The following is a 13,470-nucleotide window of genomic DNA, read 5'->3' as shown; positions in this document are numbered from 1 at the left end:
TGTACTCTCTGCAAATGAAACAAATAACATCACGATAATTTACACATTTTCTAATTTTTGAAGCCATGTCAATGTTTGTAACAGAAATAAAACACATCTCAACATGTACACACGCAAACATCAACAGAATATCTGCAAAATCATAAGTGTATATAAAGAAATCATAAGAATAATAGTTAATGATGTCCGCAATATCTCATAAGCTAGAGATCCTAAAAAAAAATAGATGATAATTTCTAAAACAGTAGAATACAAATACCCAGTATAATGTCTAAAATTCCAGGCACCACATTAAAATATGTTGTATCCTCTAGTGTTACTGTAATCATTGGTAAGAATTCAGATTTACAGCTATATTTATTCTAAGCTTACATAACCCAAAACAAAGCACTATCTTTTACTCCATTTCTGGTGAGAAAGTGCTTCCTGTTTTGGGCATTGTAGGCATTGGGTAATTTCATCAAGAATTTTACTCTAGCTTCTCAGTTTCCTTAGAAAATGTAATGTTAGAGTAGTTCTTTGTTTATTTTCAACAAGTAACGAACATTTTAGACTTTATTTAGTCATAATTAATGTTTTGATTTGTTCCTTAATGAAATTTAGTAATCAACATGATCTTTAGAATATAAAAGTACAATGAATCTAAAGAAAGCAAGTCCCATGGCTTCTCATACATTTTCTGACAGGGAGTTTCTACAAAACCACACCCTTTATTGTGCAGAGAGATCTTCCATATATATTTTAATTAAGAAGCACACCCATTTGTACTAATCACTGATTGCATCAATTCTCTTTTGGGCAAAACAAACAAAATGCCCCCTCACATCTGATTGGCTGAAGACTTTAGTGCTTTTGCTTATAAAAGATTACAAATGCTAGAAAGTTTAGATGAACGGGACATAAACAAAGGACAAACTTACCAGGACAGCTCTACTTCTGCTAGGTAAGCAAGCTACTCCATTTAGTCTATAAATATGTCTCTTCTTGAGAATGTAAAGCCTTATCTTTAAATCATGTACACCTGTTTATTTACAGATTCCTTAATATATATTTTAATATTCTTGCACTTGAAGCAATTTGTATTTAAACTCATTGGAATATTAGCATTTTGTGACATAGTTACTGACTTCTCTACTTCTACAGAATAGCATAAGTCATAAAACAGTGATTTCAACTCCCTAAACTGATCACTTTTCTCTTTATATGTTATGGGACAATCTTATCTTGTTTAGAGACATTGTCTACATAGATTCATGTTATCTGCAGGATGCATATAGTACAATGTGAGGTACCACATATATAAAAATAAATTTTCTAATTCTAGCTTAAAATAGAAAATTAGGAGACAAGCTTCATTTTGTTAATAAGGAAGGATACTAAGATTGGCTAATATTACATATTTCAGTTCATATGCATCCCTATGCATTTATAATATTTGTGCATTATAATGTTTGATATGAATTTATATTTACATCTATATTTATTTCAAGCTCACATCACCCAAAACAAAGCTCTCTCTTTTGTTCCATTTCTGGTGAGAAAGTGCTTCTGTTTTGGGCATTGTTGGCATTGGGTAACATCATCCAGGCAGTTATGTTTACATTACGGTTCACTGCCTTTCAGCTTTTCAGTTTCAATAGATATTTCATAATAGAGTTATTATTTAGTTATTTTCAGCAAGTAGTTTGAGTTAAAGAAAATATAATTTCCTTGTTTGTTTTCAATTGAGATATGAATAACTTTTCATTGTTTTATTGATGACACTGGAGAATACAACTTTTGGAGAAAGAGATGTTACACCTTTTGTTGAAATTTGGGCTCATAGTTTCTGATAATAACAGTTGATATTGTCCATCAGATCTGCTTGCAAGATATAACATATATCCCTACAAATGTATACATTTATATATATTGTAATATACATGTAATGAATGCCATCAAATGAAGGTATAAAGATCAATTTCAAGAAGCCTAGAACACAAACTACAAAACAAAATTTATTTATTGATACATGTCGCTAAAACCACGTTTCTGTGATTTCCTGCAATGAGATGCCCCTGGACATTTGCAGTGAATGCTCCAACAGTTCGAGTTATTCTATTAATTTTGACTGAAAACTAATGCAGCTGATGAAGGACTTCTGACATCAAAATCATTTTGCTCAGCATAGCTTTCATTCTTACCAGCTGATTCATCCACCGCTTCAGCGAGCTCTAAGAGTCTGCTACATGTTGGGTCAGGTATCTTATCTAAATGTGGAACAGGTCATCTAGTGTGGTTGACATGAGGATACATCCACTTACTTTAGTTCTTCCTACTGATGACTTTATATTCACCAAACAAAAGTAACAGTCATAACTGTAGGTTCTACGTTTGCACCCTACCATTGGTACATCAAATTTCATGCCCTTCCTTTTCACATTTGCCAAGTGTTGCAGATGCTCTGTACAGGTTTTACACACAACATGAGGTTACCCAGTCTAATAGTGGTCCCTCTGTTTTACTTTGAAATAGGCAAAATAAGATACTTTCACAGAGTCAGTTATAGCTTTTCTACACTGAGGAAAAGTGTACTCTCTGCAAATGAAACAAAAAACATCACGATAATTTACACATTTTCTAATTTTTGAAGCCATGTCAATGCCTGTAACAGAAATAAAACACATCTCAACATGTACACACGCAAACATCAACAGAATATCTGCAAAATCATAAGTGTATATAAAGAAATCATAAGAATAATAGTTAATGATGTCCGCAATATCTCATTAGCTAGAGATCCTAAAACAAAATGGATGATAATTTCTAAAACAGTAGAATACAAATACCCAGTATAATGTCTAAAATTCCAGGCACCACATTAAAAAAATGTTGTATCCTCTAGTGTTACTGTAATCATTGGTAAGAATTCAGATTTACAGCTATATTTATTCTAAGCTTACATAACCCAAAACAAAGCTCTATCTTTTACTCCATTTCTGGTGAGAAAGTGCTTCCTGTTTTGGGCATTGTAGGCATTGGGTAATTTCATCAAGAATTTTACTCTAGCTTCTCAGTTTCCTTAGAAAATGTAATATTAGAGTAGTTCTTTGTTTATTTTCAACAAGTAACGAACATTTTAGACTTTATTTAGTCATAATTAATGTTTTGATTTGTTCCTTAATGAAATTTAGTAATCAACATGATCTTTAGAATATAAAAGTACAATGAATCTAAAGAAAGCAAGTCCCATGGCTTCTCATACATTTTCTGACAGGGAGTTTCTACAAAACCACACCCTTTATTGTGCAGAGAGATCTTCCATATATATTTTAATTAAGAAGCACACCCATTTGTACTAATCACTGATTGCATCAATTCTCTTTTGGGCAAAACAAACAAAATGCCCCCTCACATCTGATTGGCTGAAGACTTTAGTGCTTTTGCTTATAAAAGATTACAAATGCTAGAAAGTTTAGATGAACGGGACATAAACCAAGGACAAACTTACCAGGACAGCTCTACTTCTGGTAGGTAAGCAAGCTACTCCATTTAGTCTATAAATATGTCTCTTCTTGAGAATGTAAAGCCTTATCTTTAAATCATGTACACCTGTTTATTTACAGATTCCTTAATATATATTTTAATATTCTTGCACTTGAAGCAATTTGTATTTAAACTCATTGGAATATTAGCATTTTGTGACATAGTTACTGACTTCTCTACTTCTACAGAATAGCATAAGTCATAAAACAGTGATTTCAACTCCCTAAACTGATCACTTTTCTCTTTATATGTTATGGGACAATCTTATCTTGTTTAGAGACATTGTCTACATAGATTCATGTTATCTGCAGGATGCATATAGTACAATGTGAGGTACCACATATATAAAAATAAATTTTCTAATTCTAGCTTAAAATAGAAAATTAGGAGACAAGCTTCATTTTGTTAATAAGGAAGGATACTAAGATTGGCTAATATTACATATTTCAGTTCATATGCATCCCTATGCATTTATAATATTTGTGCATTATAATGTTTGATATGAATTTATATTTACATCTATATTTATTTCAAGCTCACATCACCCAAAACAAAGCTCTCTCTTTTGTTCCATTTCTGGTGAGAAAGTGCTTCTGTTTTGGGCATTGTTGGCATTGGGTAACATCATCCAGGCAGTTATGTTTACATTACGGTTCACTGCCTTTCAGCTTTTCAGTTTCAATAGATATTTCATAATAGAGTTATTATTTAGTTATTTTCAGCAAGTAGTTTGAGTTAAAAAAAATATAATTTCCTTGTTTGTTTTCAATTGAGATATGAATAACTTTTCATTGTTTTATTGATGACACTGGAGAATACAACTTTTGGAGAAAGAGATGTTACACCTTTTTGTTGAAATTTGGGCTCATAGTTTCTGATAATAACAGTTGATATTGTCCATCAGATCTGCTTGCAAGATATAACATATATCCCTACAAATGTATACATTTATATATATTGTAATATACATGTAATGAATGCCATCAAATGAAGGTATAAAGATCAATCCCAAGAAGCCTAGAACACAAACTACAAAACAAAATTTATTTATTGATACATGTCGCTAAAACCAAGTTTCTGTGATTTCCTGCAATGAGATGCCCCTGGGCATTTGCAGTGAATGCTCCAACAGTTCGAGTTATTCTATTAATTTTGACTGAAAACTAATGCAGCTGATGAAGGACTTCTGACATCACAATCATTTTGCTCAGCATAGCTTTCATTCTTACCAGCTGATTCATCCACCGCTTCAGCGAGCTCTAAGAGTCTGCTACATGTTGGGTCAGGTATCTTATCTAAATGTGGAACAGGTCATCTAGTGTGGTTGACATGAGGATACATCCACTTACTTTAGTTCTTCCTACTGATGACTTTATATTCACCAAACAAAAGTAACAGTCATAACTGTAGGTTCTACGTTTGCACCCTACCATTGGTGCATCAAATTTCATGCCCTTCCTTTTCACATTTGCCAAGTGTTGCAGATGCTCTGTACAGGTTTTACACACAACATGAGGTTCCCCAGTCTAATAGTGGTCCCTCTGTTTTACTTTGAAATAGGCAAAATAAGATACTTTCACAGAGTCAGTTATAGCTTTTCTACACTGAGGAAAAGTGTACTCTCTGCAAATGAAACAAAAAACATCACGATAATTTACACATTTTCTAATTTTTGAAGCCATGTCAATGCCTGTAACAGAAATAAAACACATCTCAACATGTACACACGCAAACATCAACAGAATATCTGCAAAATCATAAGTGTATATAAAGAAATCATAAGAATAATAGTTGATGATGTCCTCAATATCTCATTAGCTAGAGATCCTAAAACAAAATGGATGATAATTTCTAAAACAGTAGAATACAAATACCCAGTATAATGTCTAAAATTCCAGGCACCACATTAAAAAATGTTGTATCCTCTAGTGTTACTGTAATCATTGGTAAGAATTCAGATTTACAGCTATATTTATTCTAAGCTTACATAACCCAAAACAAAGCTCTATCTTTTACTCCATTTCTGGTGAGAAAGTGCTTCCTGTTTTGGGCATTGTAGGCATTGGGTAATTTCATCAAGAATTTTACTCTAGCTTCTCAGTTTCCTTAGAAAATGTAATGTTAGAGTAGTTCTTTGTTTATTTTCAACAAGTAACGAACATTTTAGACTTTATTTAGTCATAATTAATGTTTTGATTTGTTCCTTAATGAAATTTAGTAATCAACATGATCTTTAGAATATAAAAGTACAATGAATCTAAAGAAAGCAAGTCCCATGGCTTCTCATACATTTTCTGACAGGGAGTTTCTACAAAACCACACCCTTTATTGTGCAGAGAGATCTTCCATATATATTTTAATTAAGAAGCACATCCATTTGTACTAATCACTGATTGCATCAATTCTCTTTTGGGCAAAACAAACAAAATGCCCCCTCACATCTGATTGGCTGAAGACTTTAGTGCTTTTGCTTATAAAAGATTACAAATGCTAGAAAGTTTAGATGAACGGGACATAAACCAAGGACAAACTTACCAGGACAGCTCTACTTCTGGTAGGTAAGCAAGCTACTCCATTTAGTCTATAAATATTTCTCTTCTTGAGAATGTAAAGCCTTATCTTTAAATCATGTACACCTGTTTATTTACAGATTCCTTAATATGTATTTTAATATTCTTGCACTTGAAGCAATTTGTATTTAAACTCATTGGAATATTAGCATTTTGTGACATAGTTACTGACTTCTCTACTTCTACAGAATAGCATAAGTCATAAAACAGTGATTTCAACTCCCTAAACTGATCACTTTTCTCTTTATATGTTATGGGACAATCTTATCTTGTTTAGAGACATTGTCTACATAGATTCATGTTATCTGCAGGATGCATATAGTACAATGTGAGGTACCACATATATAAAAATAAATTTTCTAATTCTAGCTTAAAATAGAAAATTAGGAGACAAGCTTCATTTTGTTAATAAGGAAGGATACTAAGATTGGCTAATATTACATATTTCAGTTCATATGCATCCCTATGCATTTATAATATTTGTGCATTATAATGTTTGATATGAATTTATATTTACATCTATATTTATTTCAAGCTCACATCACCCAAAACAAAGCTCTCTCTTTTGTTCCATTTCTGGTGAGAAAGTGCTTCTGTTTTGGGCATTGTTGGCATTGGGTAACATCATCCAGGCAGTTATGTTTACATTACGGTTCACTGCCTTTCAGCTTTTCAGTTTCAATAGATATTTCATAATAGAGTTATTATTTAGTTATTTTCAGCAAGTAGTTTGAGTTAAAAAAAATATAATTTCCTTGTTTGTTTTCAATTGAGATATGAATAACTGTTCATTGTTTTATTGATGACACTGGAGAATACAACTTTTGGAGAAAGAGATGTTACACCTTTTTGTTGAAATTTGGGCTCATAGTTTCTGATAATAACAGTTGATATTGTCCATCAGATCTGCTTGCAAGATATAACATATATCCCTACAAATGTATACATTTATATATATTGTAATATACATGTAATGAATGCCATCAAATGAAGGTATACAGATCAATCCCAAGAAGCCTAGAACACAAACTACAAAACAAAATTTATTTATTGATACATGTCGCTAAAACCACGTTTCTGTGATTTCCTGCAATGAGATGCCCCTGGACATTTGCAGTGAATGCTCCAACAGTTCGAGTTATTCTATTAATTTTGACTGAAAACTAATGCAGCTGATGAAGGACTTCTGACATCACAATCATTTTGCTCAGCATAGCTTTCATTCTTACCAGCTGATTCATCCACCGCTTCAGCGAGCTCTAAGAGTCTGCTACATGTTGGGTCAGGTATCTTATCTAAATGTGGAACAGGTCATCTAGTGTGGTTGACATGAGGATACATCCACTTACTTTAGTTCTTCCTACTGATGACTTTATATTCACCAAACAAAAGTAACAGTCATAACTGTAGGTTCTACGTTTGCACCCTACCATTGGTACATCAAATTTCATGCCCTTCCTTTTCACATTTGCCAAGTGTTGCAGATGCTCTGTATAGGTTTTACACACAACATGAGGTTCCCCAGTCTAATAGTGGTCCCTCTGTTTTACTTTGAAATAGGCAAAATAAGATACTTTCACAGAGTCAGTTATAGCTTTTCTACACTGAGGAAAAGTGTACTCTCTGCAAATGAAACAAAAAACATCACGATAATTTACACATTTTCTAATTTTTGAAGCCATGTCAATGCCTGTAACAGAAATAAAACACATCTCAACATGTACACACGCAAACATCAACAGAATATCTGCAAAATCATAAGTGTATATAAAGAAATCATAAGAATAATAGTTAATGATGTCCGCAATATCTCATTAGCTAGAGATCCTAAAACAAAATGGATGATAATTTCTAAAACAGTAGAATACAAATACCCAGTATAATGTCTAAAATTCCAGGCACCACATTAAAAAATGTTGTATCCTCTAGTGTTACTGTAATCATTGGTAAGAATTCAGATTTACAGCTATATTTATTCTAAGCTTACATAACCCAAAACAAAGCTCTATCTTTTACTCCATTTCTGGTGAGAAAGTGCTTTCTGTTTTGGGCATTGTAGGCATTGGGTAATTTCATCAAGAATTTTACTCTAGCTTCTCAGTTTCCTTAGAAAATGTAATGTTAGAGTAGTTCTTTGTTTATTTTCAACAAGTAACGAACATTTTAGACTTTATTTAGTCATAATTAATGTTTTGATTTGTTCCTTAATGAAATTTAGTAATCAACATGATCTTTAGAATATAAAAGTACAATGAATCTAAAGAAAGCAAGTCCCATGGCTTCTCATACATTTTCTGACAGGGAGTTTCTACAAAACCACACCCTTTATTGTGCAGAGAGATCTTCCATATATATTTTAATTAAGAAGCACACCCATTTGTACTAATCACTGATTGCATCAATTCTCTTTTGGGCAAAACAAACAAAATGCCCCCTCACATCTGATTGGCTGAAGACTTTAGTGCTTTTGCTTATAAAAGATTACAAATGCTAGAAAGTTTAGATGAACGGGACATAAACAAAGGACAAACTTACCAGGACAGCTCTACTTCTGCTAGGTAAGCAAGCTACTCCATTTAGTCTATAAATATGTCTCTTCTTGAGAATGTAAAGCCTTATCTTTAAATCATGTACACCTGTTTATTTACAGATTCCTTAATATATATTTTAATATTCTTGCACTTGAAGCAATTTGTATTTAAACTCATTGGAATATTAGCATTTTGTGACATAGTTACTGACTTCTCTACTTCTACAGAATAGCATAAGTCATAAAACAGTGATTTCAACTCCCTAAACTGATCACTTTTCTCTTTATATGTTATGGGACAATCTTATCTTGTTTAGAGACATTGTCTACATAGATTCATGTTATCTGCAGGATGCATATAGTACAATGTGAGGTACCACATATATAAAAATAAATTTTCTAATTCTAGCTTAAAATAGAAAATTAGGAGACAAGCTTCATTTTGTTAATAAGGAAGGATACTAAGATTGGCTAATATTACATATTTCAGTTCATATGCATCCCTATGCATTTATAATATTTGTGCATTATAATGTTTGATATGAATTTATATTTACATCTATATTTATTTCAAGCTCACATCACCCAAAACAAAGCTCTCTCTTTTGTTCCATTTCTGGTGAGAAAGTGCTTCTGTTTTGAGCATTGTTGGCATTGGGTAACATCATCCAGGCAGTTATGTTTACATTACGGTTCACTGCCTTTCAGCTTTTCAGTTTCAATAGATATTTCATAATAGAGTTATTATTTAGTTATTTTCAGCAAGTAGTTTGAGTTAAAAAAAATATAATTTCCTTGTTTGTTTTCAATTGAGATATGAATAACTGTTCATTGTTTTATTGATGACACTGGAGAATACAACTTTTGGAGAAAGAGATATTACACCTTTTTGTTGAAATTTGGGCTCATAGTTTCTGATAATAACAGTTGATATTGTCCATCAGATCTGCTTGCAAGATATAACATATATCCCTACAAATGTATACATTTATATATATTGTAATATACATGTAATGAATGCCATCAAATGAAGGTATACAGATCAATCCCAAGAAGCCTAGAACACAAACTACAAAACAAAATTTATTTATTGATACATGTCGCTAAAACCACGTTTCTGTGATTTCCTGCAATGAGATGCCCCTGGACATTTGCAGTGAATGCTCCAACAGTTCGAGTTATTCTATTAATTTTGACTGAAAACTAATGCAGCTGATGAAGGACTTCTGACATCACAATCATTTTGCTCAGCATAGCTTTCATTCTTACCAGCTGATTCATCCACCGCTTCAGCGAGCTCTAAGAGTCTGCTACATGTTGGGTCAGGTATCTTATCTAAATGTGGAACAGGTCATCTAGTGTGGTTGACATGAGGATACATCCACTTACTTTAGTTCTTCCTACTGATGACTTTATATTCACCAAACAAAAGTAACAGTCATAACTGTAGGTTCTACGTTTGCACCCTACCATTGGTACATCAAATTTCATGCCCTTCCTTTTCACATTTGCCAAGTGTTGCAGATGCTCTGTACAGGTTTTACACACAACATGAGGTTACCCAGTCTAATAGTGGTCCCTCTGTTTTACTTTGAAATAGGCAAAATAAGATACTTTCACAGAGTCAGTTATAGCTTTTCTACACTGAGGAAAAGTGTACTCTCTGCAAATGAAACAAAAAACATCACGATAATTTACACATTTTCTAATTTTTGAAGCCATGTCAATGCCTGTAACAGAAATAAAACACATCTCAACATGTACACACGCAAACATCAACAGAATATCTGCAAAATCATAAGTGTATATAAAGAAATCATAAGAATAATAGTTAATGATGTCCGCAATATCTCATTAGCTAGAGATCCTAAAACAAAATGGATGATAATTTCTAAAACAGTAGAATACAAATACCCAGTATAATGTCTAAAATTCCAGGCACCACATTAAAAAAATGTTGTATCCTCTAGTGTTACTGTAATCATTGGTAAGAATTCAGATTTACAGCTATATTTATTCTAAGCTTACATAACCCAAAACAAAGCACTATCTTTTACTCCATTTCTGGTGAGAAAGTGCTTCCTGTTTTGGGCATTGTAGGCATTGGGTAATTTCATCAAGAATTTTACTCTAGCTTCTCAGTTTCCTTAGAAAATGTAATGTTAGAGTAGTTCTTTGTTTATTTTCAACAAGTAACGAACATTTTAGACTTTATTTAGTCATAATTAATGTTTTGATTTGTTCCTTAATGAAATTTAGTAATCAACATGATCTTTAGAATATAAAAGTACAATGAATCTAAAGAAAGCAAGTCCCATGGCTTCTCATACATTTTCTGACAGGGAGTTTCTACAAAACCACACCCTTTATTGTGCAGAGAGATCTTCCATATATATTTTAATTAAGAAGCACACCCATTTGTACTAATCACTGATTGCATCAATTCTCTTTTGGGCAAAACAAACAAAATGCCCCCTCACATCTGATTGGCTGAAGACTTTAGTGCTTTTGCTTATAAAAGATTACAAATGCTAGAAAGTTTAGATGAACGGGACATAAACAAAGGACAAACTTACCAGGACAGCTCTACTTCTGCTAGGTAAGCAAGCTACTCCATTTAGTCTATAAATATGTCTCTTCTTGAGAATGTAAAGCCTTATCTTTAAATCATGTACACCTGTTTATTTACAGATTCCTTAATATATATTTTAATATTCTTGCACTTGAAGCAATTTGTATTTAAACTCATTGGAATATTAGCATTTTGTGACATAGTTACTGACTTCTCTACTTCTACAGAATAGCATAAGTCATAAAACAGTGATTTCAACTCCCTAAACTGATCACTTTTCTCTTTATATGTTATGGGACAATCTTATCTTGTTTAGAGACATTGTCTACATAGATTCATGTTATCTGCAGGATGCATATAGTACAATGTGAGGTACCACATATATAAAAATAAATTTTCTAATTCTAGCTTAAAATAGAAAATTAGGAGACAAGCTTCATTTTGTTAATAAGGAAGGATACTAAGATTGGCTAATATTACATATTTCAGTTCATATGCATCCCTATGCATTTATAATATTTGTGCATTATAATGTTTGATATGAATTTATATTTACATCTATATTTATTTCAAGCTCACATCACCCAAAACAAAGCTCTCTCTTTTGTTCCATTTCTGGTGAGAAAGTGCTTCTGTTTTGGGCATTGTTGGCATTGGGTAACATCATCCAGGCAGTTATGTTTACATTACGGTTCACTGCCTTTCAGCTTTTCAGTTTCAATAGATATTTCATAATAGAGTTATTATTTAGTTATTTTCAGCAAGTAGTTTGAGTTAAAAAATATATAATTTCCTTGTTTGTTTTCAATTGAGATATGAATAACTTTTCATTGTTTTATTGATGACACTGGAGAATACAACTTTTGGAGAAAGAGATGTTACACCTTTTTGTTGAAATTTGGGCTCATAGTTTCTGATAATAACAGTTGATATTGTCCATCAGATCTGCTTGCAAGATATAACATATATCCCTACAAATGTATACATTTATATATATTGTAATATACATGTAATGAATGCCATCAAATGAAGGTATAAAGATCAATTTCAAGAAGCCTAGAACACAAACTACAAAACAAAATTTATTTATTGATACATGTCGCTAAAACCACGTTTCTGTGATTTCCTGCAATGAGATGCCCCTGGACATTTGCAGTGAATGCTCCAACAGTTCGAGTTATTCTATTAATTTTGACTGAAAACTAATGCAGCTGATGAAGGACTTCTGACATCACAATCATTTTGCTCAGCATAGCTTTCATTCTTACCAGCTGATTCATCCACCGCTTCAGCGAGCTCTAAGAGTCTGCTACATGTTGGGTCAGGTATCTTATCTAAATGTGGAACAGGTCATCTAGTGTGGTTGACATGAGGATACATCCACTTACTTTAGTTCTTCCTACTGATGACTTTATATTCACCAAACAAAAGTAACAGTCATAACTGTAGGTTCTACGTTTGCACCCTACCATTGGTACATCAAATTTCATGCCCTTCCTTTTCACATTTGCCAAGTGTTGCAGATGCTCTGTACAGGTTTTACACACAACATGAGGTTACCCAGTCTAATAGTGGTCCCTCTGTTTTACTTTGAAATAGGCAAAATAAGATACTTTCACAGAGTCAGTTATAGCTTTTCTACACTGAGGAAAAGTGTACTCTCTGCAAATGAAACAAAAAACATCACGATAATTTACACATTTTCTAATTTTTGAAGCCATGTCAATGCCTGTAACAGAAATAAAACACATCTCAACATGTACACACGCAAACATCAACAGAATATCTGCAAAATCATAAGTGTATATAAAGAAATCATAAGAATAATAGTTAATGATGTCCGCAATATCTCATTAGCTAGAGATCCTAAAACAAAATGGATGATAATTTCTAAAACAGTAGAATACAAATACCCAGTATAATGTCTAAAATTCCAGGCACCACATTAAAAAATGTTGTATCCTCTAGTGTTACTGTAATCATTGGTAAGAATTCAGATTTACAGCTATATTTATTCTAAGCTTACATAACCCAAAACAAAGCTCTATCTTTTACTACATTTCTGGTGAGAAAGTGCTTCCTGTTTTGGGCATTGTAGGCATTGGGTAATTTCATCAATAATTTTACTCTAGCTTCTCAGTTTCCTTAGAAAATGTAATGTTAGAGTAGTTCTTTGTTTATTTTCAACAAGTAACGAACATTTTAGACTTTATTTAGTCATAATTAATGTTTTGATTTGTTCCTTAATGAAATTTAGTAATCAACATGATCTT

This window comes from Pseudophryne corroboree, chromosome 6 (genome assembly GCF_028390025.1).
Source record: "Pseudophryne corroboree isolate aPseCor3 chromosome 6, aPseCor3.hap2, whole genome shotgun sequence".
NCBI lineage: Eukaryota > Metazoa > Chordata > Amphibia > Anura > Myobatrachidae > Pseudophryne > Pseudophryne corroboree.
Note: the sequence above shows the minus strand (reverse complement) of the source record.